Source organism: Papio anubis, chromosome 7, assembly GCF_008728515.1.
Source record: "Papio anubis isolate 15944 chromosome 7, Panubis1.0, whole genome shotgun sequence".
Taxonomy (NCBI): Eukaryota; Metazoa; Chordata; class Mammalia; order Primates; family Cercopithecidae; genus Papio; species Papio anubis.
Window position 1 is genome coordinate 119893530 of NC_044982.1, and position 17217 is coordinate 119910746.

The 17217-nt window shown below is 36.8% G+C and overlaps 1 protein-coding gene across 6 annotated transcripts in view; it reads right to left on the bottom strand.

Annotated features, from left to right (window-relative positions):
* The window catches only part of GLCE (glucuronic acid epimerase), a 124791-nt gene that overhangs the window by 44823 nt on the left and 62751 nt on the right, over positions 1 to 17217 (bottom strand). Inside the window, exon 3 of one of the 6 annotated variants that reach the window (XM_017960730.3) lies at positions 11024 to 11076. The exons of the other annotated variants lie outside the window; for them this stretch is intronic. The gene's annotated coding sequence lies outside the window, so the exon portion shown is untranslated. The remainder of the gene's footprint in view (positions 1 to 11023; positions 11077 to 17217) is intronic. 6 annotated transcript variants of the gene reach the window in all.

The following is a 17217-nucleotide window of genomic DNA, read 5'->3' on the forward strand; positions in this document are numbered from 1 at the left end:
CATAAAAACAAAAAGTCCCATTCAAAGAACAGCAACTTCAAAGGAAAAATGAATATCAGCCCTCACCAATGAGAAAGAACCAGCACAACAACTCTAGCAACTCTAAAAGCCAGAGCATATTCTTACCTCCAAATGATCATACTTGCTCCCTGACAATGGTTCTTAACCAGATTGAAATGGCTGAAATGGCAGACAAAGAATTCAGAATCTAGATGGCAAGGAATCTCATCAAGATATAAAACAAGGTTGAAACCCAATCCAAGGAAAGCAGTAAAATGATCCCAGAGTTGAAAGATGACATAACCATTTTAAGAAAGAACTAAACTGAACTTCCAGAAATGAAAAATTCACTACAGGAATTTCAAAATAAAACTGGAAGCATTAAAAACAGAATAGACCAAGCTGAAGAAAGAATCTCAGAGCTTGAATACTGATCCTTTGAAGTAACACAGTCAGACAGAAATAAAAAATATTTTTTAAAATGACCAAAACCTCCAAGAAATATGGCATTATATAAGGAGACCAACCCTACAACTCATTGGCATTCCTGAAAGTGGAGAGAGAGCAAGCAACTTGGAAAACATACTTGAGGATATAGTCCAGGAAAATCTCAGTCTCACTAGAGACACTGACATGCAAATTCAAGAAATTCAGAGAACCTCTGTGAGATTGCTATGCAAGACAATCATCCTCAAAACACACAGTCATCTGATTCTCCAAGGTCCACATGAAAGAGACAACTTTAAAGGGAGCTAGAGAGAAGAGGCTGGTCACTTATAAAGGGAACTCCATCAGGCTAACAGCACACCTTTCATCAGAAACTTTAGAAGACAGAAGAAATTGGAATTTCATATCCAACCAAACTAAGTTTCATAAGTGAAGAAGAAATTAAATTATTCTCAGACAAGCAAATGCTAAATTCATTACCACTAGACCTGCTTTACAAGAGATCCTAAAGGGAGTGCTAAACATGGAAATGAGCCGGGCGCGGTGGCTCACGCCTGTAATCCCAGCACTTTGAGAGGCTGAGGCGGGCAGATTATGAGGTCAGGAGATCGATCATCCTGGCGAACACGGTGAAACCCCGTCTCTACTAAAAATACAAACAAAAAAATTAGCCGGGCGTGGTGGTGGGCGCCTGTAGTCCCAGCTTCGGGAGGCTAAGGCAGGAGAATGGCGTGAACCTGGGAGGCGGCAGAGCTTGCAGTGAGCAGAGATCGTGCCACTGTACTCCAGCCTGGGTGACAGAGTGAGACTCCGTCTAAAAAAAAAACAAAAAAAAAAACAAAAAAAAAAAACCATGGAAATGAAAGAACAATACCTGCCATCACAAAAACACACTTAAGCACATAGCCTACTGACACTATAAAGCAACTATACAATCAGGTCTACATAACAACCAGCCAATAGCACAATAAGATCAAATCCTCACATATCAATATTGAATCTGAGCATAAATGGGCTAAATGTTCCACTTAAAAGGCATAGAGTGGCAAGTTGGATAAAGAAGCAGGATCCAACTGTCTGCTGTCTTCAAGAGACCCATCTCACAAGTAACAACACTCACAGGCTCAAAGTAAATGGGTACAGAAATAACAGGCAAGTGGAAAAAAAGAGAGAAGGGGTTGCTATTCCTATATTATATAAAACAGACTTTAAAACTATGATCAAAAAGGACAAAGAAAGAGTATTACATAATGATAAAAGGCTCAATACAAGAGGAACACTTAACTATCCTTACTATCCTTAATATATATACACTAAACATTGGAGCACTCAGATTCATAAAACAAGTTCTAGAGATCTACAAACAGATTTAGACAACCACACAATAAGACTGGAGGACTTAAAAAACAAAACAAACAAAAAAAAAAACCATTGACAGCGTTGAACAGATCATCAAGGCAGAAAACAAACAAAGATATGCTGGACTTAAACACGATACTTGACCAATTGGACCTAGTAGACATCTACAAAACACTCCATCCAACAATAGAATGTACATTCTTCTTATCTACACACAGCACATACTCTAAAAGATTCACCACATGCTGGATCATAAAGTCTCAACAAATTCAAAAAAATCGAAACCATGCCAACCACACTCTCAGACCACAGCACAATACCAAAAGAAATCAATACCAAAAAGATCTATCAAAACCATACAATTACATGGAAGTTAAACAAACTGACCTGAAATGACTTTTGGGTAAAGAACAAAATTAAGGCAGAAATCACAAAGTTAGTTGAAACTAATGAAAACAAAGACACAACATACCAGAATATTTGGGAAACAGCTAAAGCATTGTTTTGTTTTTGTTTTTGAGATGGAGTGTTGCTCTGTCACCTGGGCTGGAATGTAGTGGTACGATCTCAGCTCACTGCAACCTCCGCCTCCAGGGTTCAAGCGATTCTCCTCCCTCAACCTCCTGAGTAGCTGAGATTACAGGCACCTGCCATCATGCCCAGCTTATTTTTTCTATTTTTAGTAGAGATGGGGTTTCACCATGTTGGCCAGGATGGCCTTGAACTCCTGACCTCATGATCTGCCCGCCTTGGCCTCCCAGAGTGCTGAGATTACAGGCGTGAACCACCACACCCAGCCAGCTAAAGCACTGTTAAGAGGAAGGTTTAGAGTGACAAATACCTACATCAAGAAATTACAAAGATCTCAAATTAACAACCTAATGTCCCACCTAAAGGAGGTGGAAACACAAAAGTAAGTGAACACCAAAGCTAGCAGAAGAAAAGAAATAACCAAAATCAGAGCTGAAATGTAAAAATCTATAGAAAAGATCAATGAAACCAAAGTGGGTTCTTCAAAAGATTAAACAAGATTGTTAGACAGCTAGCTAGAAAGAAAAAAGAAAATCCAAATAAACACTAACCCCACAGAAATACAAAAACCCTCAGAGACTATTATGAACACCTCTATGCACACAAACTAGAAAACACATGATAAATAGATAAGTTCCTGGAAACACATAGGCTTTTAAGATTGAGCCAGGAAGAAGTGAAAATTCTGAGCAGACCAATAATGGGTTCTGAAATTGAATCAGCGATTAAAAACAACAACAACAAAACTACCAATCAAAAGAAGCCCTGGATCAAACAGATTCACAGCTGAATTGTACCAGACGGACAAAGAAGAGGTAGTACAAATCCTACTAAAATTATTCCAAAAAATTGAGGAGAAGGGACTCCTCTCTAACTCATTCTCTGAAGCTATTATCATTCTGATATAAAAGTCCTACAGGGACACAAGGAAAAAAGAAAACTTCAGACCTGTATTCCTGATGAATACAGACACAAAAATTCTCAATGAAATACTAGCAAACTGAACCAGCAGCACATCAAAAAGTTAATTCACCACAATCAAGTAGGCTTTATTCTTGGGTTGCAAGGTTGGTTCAACATAGGCAAATCAATAAATGTGATTCACCACATAAACAGAGTTTATAACAGAAAGGACATGATCATCTCAATAGATACAGAAAAGGCCTTCAATAAAATTCAACATCCTTTCATGTCGAAAACCCTCAACAAATTAGGCACTTATAGGAACGTGACTCTCAAGGAAATAAGAGCCATATATGACAAACCCACAACCAACAACATACTGAAAGGGCAAAAGTTGGAAGCATTCCCCTGGAGAACTGAAACATAAAAAGGAAGCCCACTCTCACCAATCCTATTCAATACAGTACTGGAAGTCCTAGCCAGAGCAATCAGGCAAGAGAAAGAAATAAAAGGTATCCAAAAACGGAGAGAGGAAGTCAAACTATCTCTCTTAACAGACTATATAATTCTATACCTAGAAAACCCTACAGACTCTACCAGAAGGCTCCTAGAACTGACAAACGACTCCAGTAAAGTTTCAGGATACACAATCAATGCACAAATATTAGTAGCATTTCTATACACTCATAATGTCCAAGCTTAAAGTCGAATTAAGTGCATAAAACCATGTACAATAGCCACAAAAAGAATAAAATACCTAGGAATACAGCTTACCAAGGAAGTGAAAGACTGAGAATTACAAAACACCAAATAAAGAAATGAGATGACACAAACAAATGGAATAACATTCCATGCTCATAGATGAAAGAATATTGTCAAAACAGCTATACTACCTAAAGCAATTTACAGTTTTAATGCTATTCCTATCAAATTATCAATGTCATTTTTCACAGAATTAGACAAATAACTATTTTAAAATTCACATAGAACCATAGAAGACCTCAAATCACCAAAGCAATCCTAAGCAAAAAGAACAAAGCCAGAGGCATTATACTACTTGAGTTCAAACTATACTACAAGATTATAGTAACCAAAATAGCATGGTACTGGTACCAAAACAGACACATCAACCAATGGAACAGGATAGAGAACCAGAAATAAACCCAGACAAAGTTGATAAACAATGGGGGAAAGGACTCCCTAGTCAATAAGAGGCGCTGTGATAACTGGCCAGCTATAGGCACAAGGTTAAAACTGGACCCGAACTTCACCATATACAAACATTAACTCAAGATAAAGACTTAGATGTATGACCTAAAACAATAAATCACCAAAAGCAATCCTAAGCAAAAAAGGAAAAAAAAAAACAAAAAAAAACCCATTCCAAATGGGAGAAATTGGCCAAAACAAAAGGGCTAGATCTAGATCTAGAAGAAAATCGAGGAAGTATCATTCATTCTGGATATTGGTCTTAGCAAATAATTTATGACTAAGTCCCCAAAAGCAATTGCAACAGAAACAAAAATTGACCAGTGGGACCTAATTAAACTAAAGAGCTTCTGCATAACAAAAGAAATTATCAACAAAGTAAACTACAAACTACAGAATGGGAGAAAATATTCACAAGTTATGCATCCAATAAAGGTCTAAATACCCAGAATCTATAACGAACTTAAACAAATCAGCAAGCAAAAACCAAATAACCCCATTGTATTACTCCATTCTCAAGTGCTATAAGGACATACTTGAGACTGGGTAATTTATAAAGGAAACAGGTTTAACTCACAGTTCTGCAGGGCTGGGGAGGCCTCAGGACATTTACAGTCATGGCAGAAGGGAAAGTAAACAAGTTCTTTTTCACAAGGCGGCAGGAGAGAAAAGAATGAGTGAAGAGGGGAAAGCCCCTTACAAAGTCATTAGATCTCATGAGAGCTCACTCACTATCATGAGAACAGCATGGGGGAATCGCAGCCATGATCTAATCACTTCCCCCAAGGGCCTTCCCACTACACATGGGGATTATAATTCAGATTACAATTGAAGATGAGATTTCGGGTGGGAACACAACCAAACCATATCATTCTGCCCCTGGCCCCTCCCAAATGTCATGTCTTCACATTTCAAAACACAATCATGCCTTTCCAATAGTCCCCTAAAGTCTTAATCATTCCAGCATTAACCCAAAAGTCCAAGTCCAAAGTCTCATCTAAGACAAGGCAAGTCCCTTCTGCCTATGAGCCTGTAAAATAAAAAATTAGTTACTTCCTAGATATAATGGGAGTACAAGCACTGGGTAAATACACCCATTCCAAACAGGAGAGATTGGCCAAAACAAAAGGGCTACAGGCCCCATGCAAGTCCAAAATCCAATAAGGCGGTCATTAAATCTTACAGTTCCAAAATAATCTCCTTTGACTCCATGTCTCACATCCAGGTCACACTGATACAAAAGGTGGGCTCCCAGGGCCTTGAGTAGCTCCACCCCTGTGGCTTTGCAGTATACAACCCCCCTCCTGATGGCTTTCACAGGTTGGCATTGAGTGCCTGCAGCTTTTCCAGGTACATAGTGCAAGCTGTCGGTGTACCTACCATTCTCTGGTTGGGAATACAGTGGCCCTCTTCTCACAGCTCCACTAGGCAGTGGCCCAATGGGGACTCTGTGTGGGGGCTCTGACCCCATATTTCCCTTCTGCACTGACTGATCAGAGGTTCTCCATGAGGGCTCTGCCCCTGCAGCAAACTTCTAACTGGACATCCAGGTGGTTCCATACATCCTGTGAAATCTAGGGCAGAGGTTCCCAAACCTCAATTACTGACTTCTGTACATCCACAGGCCCAACATCATGTGTAAGACACCAAGGCTTGGGGCTTGTACCCTCTAAAGCTACGGCCTGAGGCTGTCTGTTTGCGCCCTTTAGCCATGGGTGGAGCTGAAGCAGCTGGGATGCAGGACACCACATCCCGAGGCTGCGTAGAACAGAAGAGCCCAGCCCATGCAACCATTTTTCCCTCCAAGGCCTCTGGGCCTGTGCTGGGAGAGTCTGCCATGAAGGTTTCTGACATGTCCTGAGACATTTTCCCCACTGTCTTGGTGGTTAACATTTGGCTCCTGGTTACTTAACTGCAGCCAGCTACAGTTTCTCCCCAGAAAATGGGGTTTTCTTTTCTATTGCATCTTCAGGTTGAAATTTTCCAAACTTTTATGCTCTGCTTCCTCTTGAAGGCTTTGCCACTTAGAAATTTCTTTCACCAGATACCCAAAATCATCTCCCTCAAGTTCAAAGTTCCACACATCTCCAGGGCAGGGGCAAAATGCCACCAGTCTCTTTGCATAGCAAGAGTGACCTTTACTCCAATTTCTAACAAGTTCCTTATCGCCATCTGAGACTACCTCAGCCATATCACTATCAGCATTTTGGTCAAAACCATCCAACAAGTCTCTAGGAAGTTCCAAACTTTCCCATATCTTCCTGTCTTCTGAGCCCCAATATGTGGTGATTATAATTCAGAATATAATTCAAGATGAGATTTTGGGTTGAAACACAGCCAAACCATATCACCCATTTAAAAAATGGGCAAAAGACATGAACAAAAACTTCTCAAAAGAAACCATACACGCAGCCAACAAATATATGAAAAAATGATCATCATTAATCATTAGAGAAATGCAAATACAAATTGCAATGAGATACCATCTCATAGTAGTCAGAATGGCTATTACTAAACAGTCAAAAAACAACAGATGCTGGTGAGGTTGTGGAGAAAAGGAAACACTTATATGCTGCCGGTGGGAATATAAACTAGTTCAGCCACTGTGGAAAGCAGTGTGGAGATGTCTCAAATAATTTAAAGTAGAACAACCATTCAATCCAGCAATCCCACAGTAAGGTATATACCCAAAGGAAAATAGATTGTTCTACCAAAAAGACACATGCAGTAGTACTTATAATAGCAAAGACAGGAATCAACCACAATGCCCATCAATGGTGGACTGGATAAAGAAGATGTAGTATATATATACCATGGAATACTATACAGCCATAAAAAAGAATGAAATCATGTCCTTTACAGCGATATAGATGCAGCTGGAATTCATTATCATAAGTGAACTAATGAAGGAACAGAAAACCAAATACCACATGTTCTCACTTATAAGTGGGAGCCAGACATTGAATACACACGTACACAAAGATAGGAAAAACAGACACTGGGGACTGCTTAAGCGGGGACCGTGGAGGGGAAAATGGCTTGGAACGTACCTATTGAGAACTGTGCTCACCACCTGGGTTATGGGATCATTCATACAACAAGCCTCAGTGACATGCAATTTATCCATGTAACAAATCTGCCCAGATACCCCTTGAACCTAAAATAAAAGTTAAAAAATAAAGTTTTTTTTAAAGTGATGATGAGAATTTAAAGAAATTGGAATCCTCATTTTTGCCGGTTGGAATGTAAAACAGTGCAGCCACTTTAGAACACATCTGGTAGTTCCTCTAAAAGTTGAACACATAGCTACCATATAATCCAGCAATTCCACTCCTAGATATATACCCAGAACAAATGAAAATGTGTCTTCCTACCAAAACTTGTACATACATGGTTCATAGCAGCATTATTCAAAAACTAGAAGCAACATAATGCCTGTCACTGATGAATTAATAAATAAAATGTGGTATAGCCATATGATGGGATACTATTCAGCCTTAAAAATGAATTTTAGAAGATTATTCGGCTGCTTAAAAATGCTGCAATATAACATGGATAGAGGTGGAGGCCATTAGCCTAAGTGAATTAACTCAGAAAAAGAAAACCAATTGCTACATGTTCTCATGTATACGTGGGAGCTAAACAATGGGTATACATGAACATACAGAAGGGTCTAATAGACACTGGGGACTCCAAAACAGGGCAGAGCAGTAAGGAAGTGAGACCTGAAAAATTATCTACTAGGAACACCATTCACTATTACTAGGTTCAGTAAAAGCCCAGACTTCACTACTGCACAAGATAGCCACGTAATTGAAGTGCACATGTGCCCCCTGAATCTATAAAAATATATATAAAAATGCTGTAATATGAGTGAACTTTGTAAATATTATGTTAAGTGAAAGAATCCAGTCATAAGAGACTGCATATTGTCTGACTGCTTTTATGTGAAATGCCTAGAACAGGAAAATCCAGGGAGACAGAGAGTAGATTTGCAGTGGCCTGGAGCTATAGTGAAGCACAGGGTGAGATGCACAGAAGCAGGAATGAGTGCTAATGTGTACAACGTTTCTTTCTGAACAGTTGAAATGTTCTAAAGTTAGACTGTGGTAATGATTGCACAATTCTATATATTCTAGAAACCACTGAACTGTACATTTTAAATCAGTAAATTTTATGGTATATGAAATATATCTCAATAAAGCCTTTTAATTTAATTTTATTTTTTATGGAGTTTCACTCGTCACCCAGGCTGGAATGCAATGGCGTGATCTCAGCTCACTGCAACATCTGCCTCCCAGGTTCAAGCGAATCTCCTGCCTCAGCCTCCCAAGTTCAAGCGATTCTCCTGCCTCAGCCTTCCGAGTAGCTGGGATTACAGGTGCCCACCACCACATTCAGCTAATGTTTGTATTTTTAGTAGAGATGGAGTTTCGCCATGATGGCCAGGCTGGTCTTGAACTCCTGACCTAAGGTGATCCACCCACCTCAGCTTCCCAAAGTGCTGGGATTATAGACATGAGTCACCGTGCCTGGCCTAATTTTTTAAAAATTAACTTCTATATAGTAACAAGGAATAATCTGAAAATAAAATGACAAAAGTAATTCCATTTATTATAGCATCAAAAAGAATAATATACTTAGAAATTAACCAAGGAGGTAAAAGACATGTAAAATGAAAATTACAAAACACTACTGAAAAAAATTAAAGAAGAGAAAACATATCCCATGTTCATGTATTGGAAGACATAATATTGTTAAAATATCAACACTACATAAAGTAATCTACAGATCCAATGCAATCACTATCAAAATCCTGATGACATGTTTTTCATGGAAATAGAAAAACCTATCCAAAAATCCACATGGAATCTCAAGGGACCTCAAATAGCCAAAACAATCTTGAAAAAGAACCAAGTTGGAAGATTCACATTTTCTGATTTCAAAAGTTAGAATGATCAAAACAGTATAGTACTGACACAGACATATAGACCAATGGAATACACTAGAGGGCCCAAAATAAACCCTCAAATATATAATCAAATAATTCTGACAAGGGTGGCAAGACCACCCAAAAGGGAATAATTTGTCTTTTCAACAAATGGTGTTGGGAAAACTGGATCTCCATATGCAAAAGAGTGAAGTTGGATCCTTACCATATGTAAAAATAGATGAAAGACTTAAACATAAATTCTAAAACTATAAAATTCTTAGAAGGAAACAGGGCAAAAGCTTCACAATACTGGATTTAGTAATGATTTCCTGGATATTACTCAAAATCACAAGCAACAAGAGAAAGACAATTTGGACTTCAGGAAAAATATAAAATGTTGTGCATCAAAAGACAATATCAGCAGAGTAAAAAGGCAACTCACAGAATAGGAGATAATATTTGCAAATTATATATCTGATAAGGGATTAATATCCAGAATGTACAGATAACTTCTAAAACTCAACAACAAAAAGCAAACGACCCAATTCAAAAACGGGCAAAAAACTTGAATAGACATTTCACTGAAGAATATACACATAACTGGCCAAGTAACACATAAAAAGATGCTCAACATCAGTAAACATTAATGAACACAAATCAAAACTACAATGAGATACTACCTCATACCCATTATAATGGCTACCATCAGAAAACAGAAAATAACAAGTGCTGACAAGGATGTAAAGAAATTGGAACTCTTGTGCAGTGTTGATGAGAATGTAAAATGGTACAGCCACTTACATGTGCAGGTTTGTATAAAAGAAAGAAAAATAAATTTAAAAAATAAGAAAAACAAAATGGTACAGCCACTGTGGAAAACAGTATGACAGCTTCTCAAAAAATTCAAAATAGAGTTTACCATATGATCCAACACTTCCACTTCTCAGTATATCCCCAAAGAATTTAAAACAGGCTCTTGAAGAAATATTGGTACACCTATGTTCACAGCGGCATTATTAACAACAGCCAAAATGTGCAAGCAACCCAAGAGTGTATCAATGGAATGCGTAAGTAAAATGTGGTATATACATACAACAAAATATTTTTCAGCCTTAAAAAGAAAGGAAATTATGATATATGTTACAACATAGATGAACCTTGAGGACATTATACTAAGTGAAATAAACTAGTCACCAAAACCACTAATACTATAATTCTATTTGTATGAGGTACTTACTCAGAATCATACAGACAGACAGTAGATTGGTGGTTGCCAGGGAGTGGGGGAAGGGGAAACTGGGGAGTTATTGATTAATTAGTACAGAGCTTCAGGTTTACAAGATTGAAAGAGTAATGGAAATGGATGCATAACACTATGAATGTATTTAATACCACTGAACTATACACTTAAAAATAGTTAAGATGGTAAATTTTATATTATGTGTATTTTAACACAATTTAAACAATTGAAAACAAAAAAGAATCACAGAACTGGCAATAATCTTAAAAACCATAGTCCAACTGGTTTATTTGTAAACAACAACAACAACAAAATAAGATCTAGAGTTTAATGACTTGTCCAAAGTCACACAACTAGTTCTGGCTGCACCAACACTAGGTCCAAGTCTTGTGATTACTTACGAAGGCTCTGCTTTCCACTGCAGCTTTCTAACTTTGTTGTTCTACCTATAACACTGAAATAAATACACAGACTCAGATACTACTTTTATATATACTACTTAGTATTACAACATACTTTACATACTTTCTTTTATAAAAGAAATACTGAATTATTGGACTTTTTCCTTACCAAATGTCAACTAACATTTATCACCTTTTCAACACAAAATCTACAGTTTGACTGCTTACATACACCGAAACAACTATCCATACAATTTCATTATCCTTGAAACATGCTCTATATTTTATTGATTTGACAATAATATGCTAGAAATAAATACTAAGTAACTAATGACTGGACCACAGATAAATTTATAATAAATGTACAATAAGACTGACAATATAACACAAATGTTAAGAAAAACCCTTATAACTGACAATTCTACATGAAGTTATTAATGTTCACAGTATAACATTACATTACTATCAATACCATTAAGATAAAGACAGTTTAATCACTATGCAAATAGAATTTACTGATCTACCATAAAATGAGTTTATTGACAAAACAGTTTAAAAGCTTTATTTTTAGCTATATGAACTTGTTTTGCAAATATTATACTAAGTATCATTTTAAGTGTTTAACTGGACTATCAGAAAGTTACATTTGCAGTGTTAAATTTTTGAGATGAGTATTTTTACTGCTAACATCAATGCAGTTATGTGTATTATTTCTGATTCACAGATAATTTGTTTCCAAGAAAACAATGATCAGTAACGTTATTAATCTTTTCCAAGATATCGAATGGATATTTAGCCATATGATTAGCATTAACAGGTATTATGCTGACAGTTCTCTTATATAACACACATAAAACAGGTTTTCCAAAAGTGAAGCCCCGTGAGGCTGAGAAAAATACTACATAAGGTTGAAATTTGAGTCTTGTCTAATTATTAGTTTCCCTCCCAGAGGCTTAAGTTTAGAGAGATTTTCTAATAATTCTCATTACTTTTTTTTTTCTGTTTGTTTTCTTTTTTGAGACTGGGTCTCACTCTAGCAGCCAAGTTGAAATGCAGTGGCTCCATCTCGGCTCTCTGAAACCTCTGCCTCCCAGGCTCAAGCAATCCTCCAGACTCAGCCTCCCAGGTAGCTGAGACTATAGGCGTGCACCACTACATCCAGCTGATTTTTTGTTTTTGGCAGAGATGGGGTTTTGCCATGTTGCCCAGGCTGGTCTTGAACTCCTGAGCTCAAGAAATCCACCCGCCTTGGCTTCCCAAAATGCTGCGATTACAGGAATGAGCCACCATGCCCGGCCTACTTTTCTAATCTTAGAAGAATCGACATAGTATAGTTGATAAAAGTGTGAATTTTCTTTTTTTTTTTTTTTTGAGACAGAGTCTCACTCTGTCACCCAGGCTGGAATGCAATGGCACATTCTCAGCTCACTGCAATCTCCGCCTCCTGGGTTCAAGTGATTCTCCTGCCTCAGCCTCCTGAGTAGCTGTGATTATAGGTGCGCACCAACACGCCCAGCTAATTTTTGTATTTTTAGTAGAGACAGGGTTTCACCATGTTGGTTTGGTTGGTCTCAAACTCCTGACCTCATGATCTGCCCGCCTCGGCCTCCCAAAGTGCTGGGATTACAGGCGTGAGCCACTGAGCCCGGCCTGCTGTGTTCCTTCGAATAAATTTTGTTTGTAAAAATGTGTGTAATCACGCCTCCTTTGTAGGCTAATTGTGAAAATTAAATAAATTGTGAGGATTAAATTTGAGGATAAAATAAAATAATAAGGAAACAAAGTGCCTGAGTCAGAGTCGACCAAAGAACAGCTGTTCAAACGAAGTTAAATTCCATCCTTCTTCAATACCCCAATTTCAGAAGTGCTGATTTCAACAATGAAAGTGAAATTGATAATGTCAACTGTCATACATGCAAAACTGCTAGCAGGTGCCACTTTATTATGTTTCAGGTTCTAAAGCATACTCAATTGAAGTCACAAAGTTCACCTTATTAGTCTCCTATAAACAAGGAAGTAGGCTGCTATCAAGGCCTTATAGATAAAACCCACATTCTTTTTTTCTTTTTCTGCTTTTCAGGAGAAGGGAAAAAATAAATAAAATATATATTTGTAATATATGTACATATAGTAATTTTTCTACTTTTACAAGGCTTGGAAAACAGTTTGTCTTATTTACATCTCATTTACATTTCTAGGAATAAGGATCAATAAAAAACAAACAAAAAATACATCTCATTTACAAATAGGGCCTGAGAAGGGACAACAATGTAAGATATATACAATGACTACAGCAGCCATTAATGTAAGTTATATATACATAAGTTACATCCAATGTAAGTTATATATACATGTTTTATAAGTTTTATATTGGAAAGGGCAGACCTTTCTATAATGGCTTTGGTTTAAATCAAAGACTGTCATCATCATCATCCTAATAACAATACTGGGTTTAGCCATTAGAAATATCAGTCATGTGATCACACTATTAAATAGGACATTTAAAGAGGTATGCTTACTCTAAAGCAGAAAAGGTCATCTTCCCATATGTAGTAACTGTAATGACTTCTAATACTAAAGTTATTTTCAGAATCTGAATATGTAAATTAAACACTGTTTCGTTTGGCTTTCTCCTACTGAAAAAGGAAATAATTTCCTACCGAAATAGGGAACTCACTTAGCTAATTAGAATTATCAACAGAATCAATCATAATTACCCACATAATGTGACAGTAATGCTATCCTTTAAGGCATATAGTATTTTCCAAATCTAGGCATATTATTTTATGTAATATAGTAAGTTCTTAAAAGGGCAAGAACTATACAACAGTTATAGAGTTTGCTGTATAACTCTCTATTTGTTATACAGCAAACAAATAGAAAGGCCTAATTAAATAATGTGGCATCCCTACACATATTCTAATGGTTTAGTTAAACATAGGTCTTTACAAAAAGAAATAGTAAATATCAGGCTTAAATAGGGTAGAAAACTACCACTGAAACTTGCTATGTCTTCATTCCATTCTGACAGAACTAAATATAAGTCCTAAGTATTTTAAGTTGCTAGTTTAAATGTTTATATAAAGTAGCCCAAGTTTAAAAACATTCATTTCTTATCTCTTTCACCTAATATTAACTGCTTAGTTGTAAGAACATACCAAAGTTTGTTCTTTTTGACAGATATCCCAAGAGAGTATCAGGTTTCTTTGTTCATTTGATACCCAAAGATGAAAAGATCTCACCAAAGACCCTAAAATTTATTTTTCTAAAGTAACATTTGTCAACCCAATGCCAATCTTCGGCACTAGCAGCATTTATTACACTTTGTCTTGTCTTACATGTTTTTTCAGTCACAGATGTAATCTTTGGATAGATTCCTATAATGCAATCTAGTTTTAGACAACAATAAAATTATTCAAATACTCAGCTATATAAAACTATACATACATTCCCTTGGAATAGGTACAGATAACCAAAACTCATTATGAAAATGTGTATTTTATTATAAAGCATAGCCAAATAGTCAGAGATAATGGCAGCTAATTTGATCAAAAAGATATTGGAAAGACTATCTACCTGGCTGATCACAAAAGAAGAAAATACAGAGAAATAAAAGAGACCAGCTACCTTTTCACAAACATATAAGGATGACATATGAAAAGGTGCTCAACATTATAAGTCATGGGAAAAACACAAGATGCTACTACACACATATTAGAACAGATAAAAGGCAAAAATATACTGCACAATATCAAGTGCTGACAAGGATGCAGAGCAGCAAAAATTCTTATATATTGGTGGCAGGAATGCAAAATTGTACATTCACTTGGAAACAGTTTAACAGTTTCTTATAAAGTTAACTATACACTTAAAATAAGGTCCATAATCCTGCTCCTAGGTATTCACTCAAGTGAAATGAAAACTTATGTACACACACACACACACACCCTTTATGTAAACGTAGTAGCTTTATTCACGATTGACTGAAACTGCAAACAACCTAGATGTCCCTCAATAGATAAATGAATAAGCAAATTGTGTACCTATAATAGAATACTACTCAGCAACAAAAAGGTACAAACTAAGGATTTATGCAACAAATGGATGAAACTTAAAATGTATTTTGCTAAAAAGAAGCCAGACCTAAGAGGCTACATATTATATGATTCCATGTATATGATATTCTGGAAAAGGCTAATAACTAAAGGGATAGAACACACATTAAGGGTTGCCAGGATTTGGGGCTGGGGAGAGGGGCTGACTACAAAGTGGCAGCACAAAAAAATTAGGCGGGGGTGGGTGGTCACAGAACTGCTGTTGGTAGGTATGTGACTCTATGCATTTTTCAAAATCCACAAAACTGTACAACACAAAGAATGAATTTTACTGTATATAAATTAAATGCAAACAACCAGGGTATCAGGGAAACCCAAGATGGAATGTGAACTGTGACAAAATGAATCTAACTGTGGTACAAATGAAATGGCACAGTAGACTGATGGGGATATACAGAAGAAAAGACCTGACAACTAACTTTGGAAAAAAGCATTTTGGCTGGATAATGTGAGAATAAAGATAAAAGTAACTGTACACAAACACTGTATTCTATTTGGTAAATTTGTTTCTCACAGGAGTATGGGTTAGCAATTTGGCAACTACTATATATGTCTAATAAACACATAAATATAGTGTAGAGAATGAGAGTCAGGTTTCTCACTGTGGGAGAAAGAAATTACAAATAAGCAAAGGGGAAACACTAGAATAATCCCTGTGGTACAAAACTGGAGTTGAAGGTATCAGTATGAATTAATATTTTAAGTGTGTATACAGCAAGTAAACACAGAAATAAATATAGATGTATGTATGTATGTGAGTTAGTATATGTATTCGTCCGTTTTCACACTATTATAAAGAACTGCCCAAGACTGGGTAATTTATAAAGAAAAGAAGTTTAATTGACTCACAGTTCCACATGGCTGGGGAGGCCTCAGGAAACTTATAATCATGGCAGAAGGGAATGTCTTACATGGCAGCAAGCAAGAGAGCAAGTGTGTAAGGGACGAACTGTCAGACACTTATAAAACCATCAGATCTCATGAGCACTCACTATTATAAGAAATGCATGGGGACACTGCCCCATGACCCAGTCACCTCCCACCAGGTCTCTCCCTTAACATGTGGGGATTATGCGGATTACAATTCAAGATGAGATTTGGGTGGGGACACAAAGCCTAACCATATCAGTATACATTTCCTAACTCTGACCCCTGAAAGGTCTAAAAGCAGTAACACCTTGGTAGCAATGAACATACCTAGCACCCGGATGCTGGTTTCTAAATACTATTATCCAACAAGTTGGACCTGGGTTCCTTGGAGAGGTAACTGATTTCAGGGCTAGAGCAGGGAAAACACAAGATAAGCCTGAAGCATCTCATAAAGTCAGAAAGTAAGGAATTGCTTTAAAAAAAAAAAAAAGAAAAGAAAAAGACAATGACACGTTGAAAAGTGCTCCCAGTGGCCGAAGCTGGAACAATTTGAGCAATAAAATAAATAACAACAGAATTTTGATTCTAATCCAGAGAATAAAATAAATATCTATGAGTTCACACTGATATAAGCAAATGATTAAGCAAATAAATGTGAGGAGGGACTACTCTGTATTACAGAAGAATTACAATTGATAAACGTAGAGGAAATACGGAGAATAGAAAATCACCACTAAAACACCACAGATGCTGCAGGCAAGATCCACCTATAAATGCTAAAATTAGTGGCCAAAAATTTAAGGAAAAACAAGATATTTGTCAAGCCTCAAAGCATTTTCCCCTAAATATTTATTAAATTAAGGGAAAAGTATTAACTTTTAAATAGAGAAATCTGGTAGACACCACCATAATCAAGTGATCAAGGCTAACATTACCAGTAATAGGACATTCTGACACCACGTAGCCTCTGATATTGTGTGCTGAAAAAGGCATATCACCTCTGTGGTATTCTGTCTCAAAATCTGTAACTTCAATCTAGTTATGAGGAAACATCAGGGAAACTCTAATTGAATGACATTCTACAAAATACCTGACCAGGAGTCTTTCAAAGTGTGAAAATCATGAGAGACATGGAAAGACTAAGGAACTGTCAGATTGGAGGAGACTAAGGAAATAACACAACTAACTGTAATATGGGATCCTGGAAAA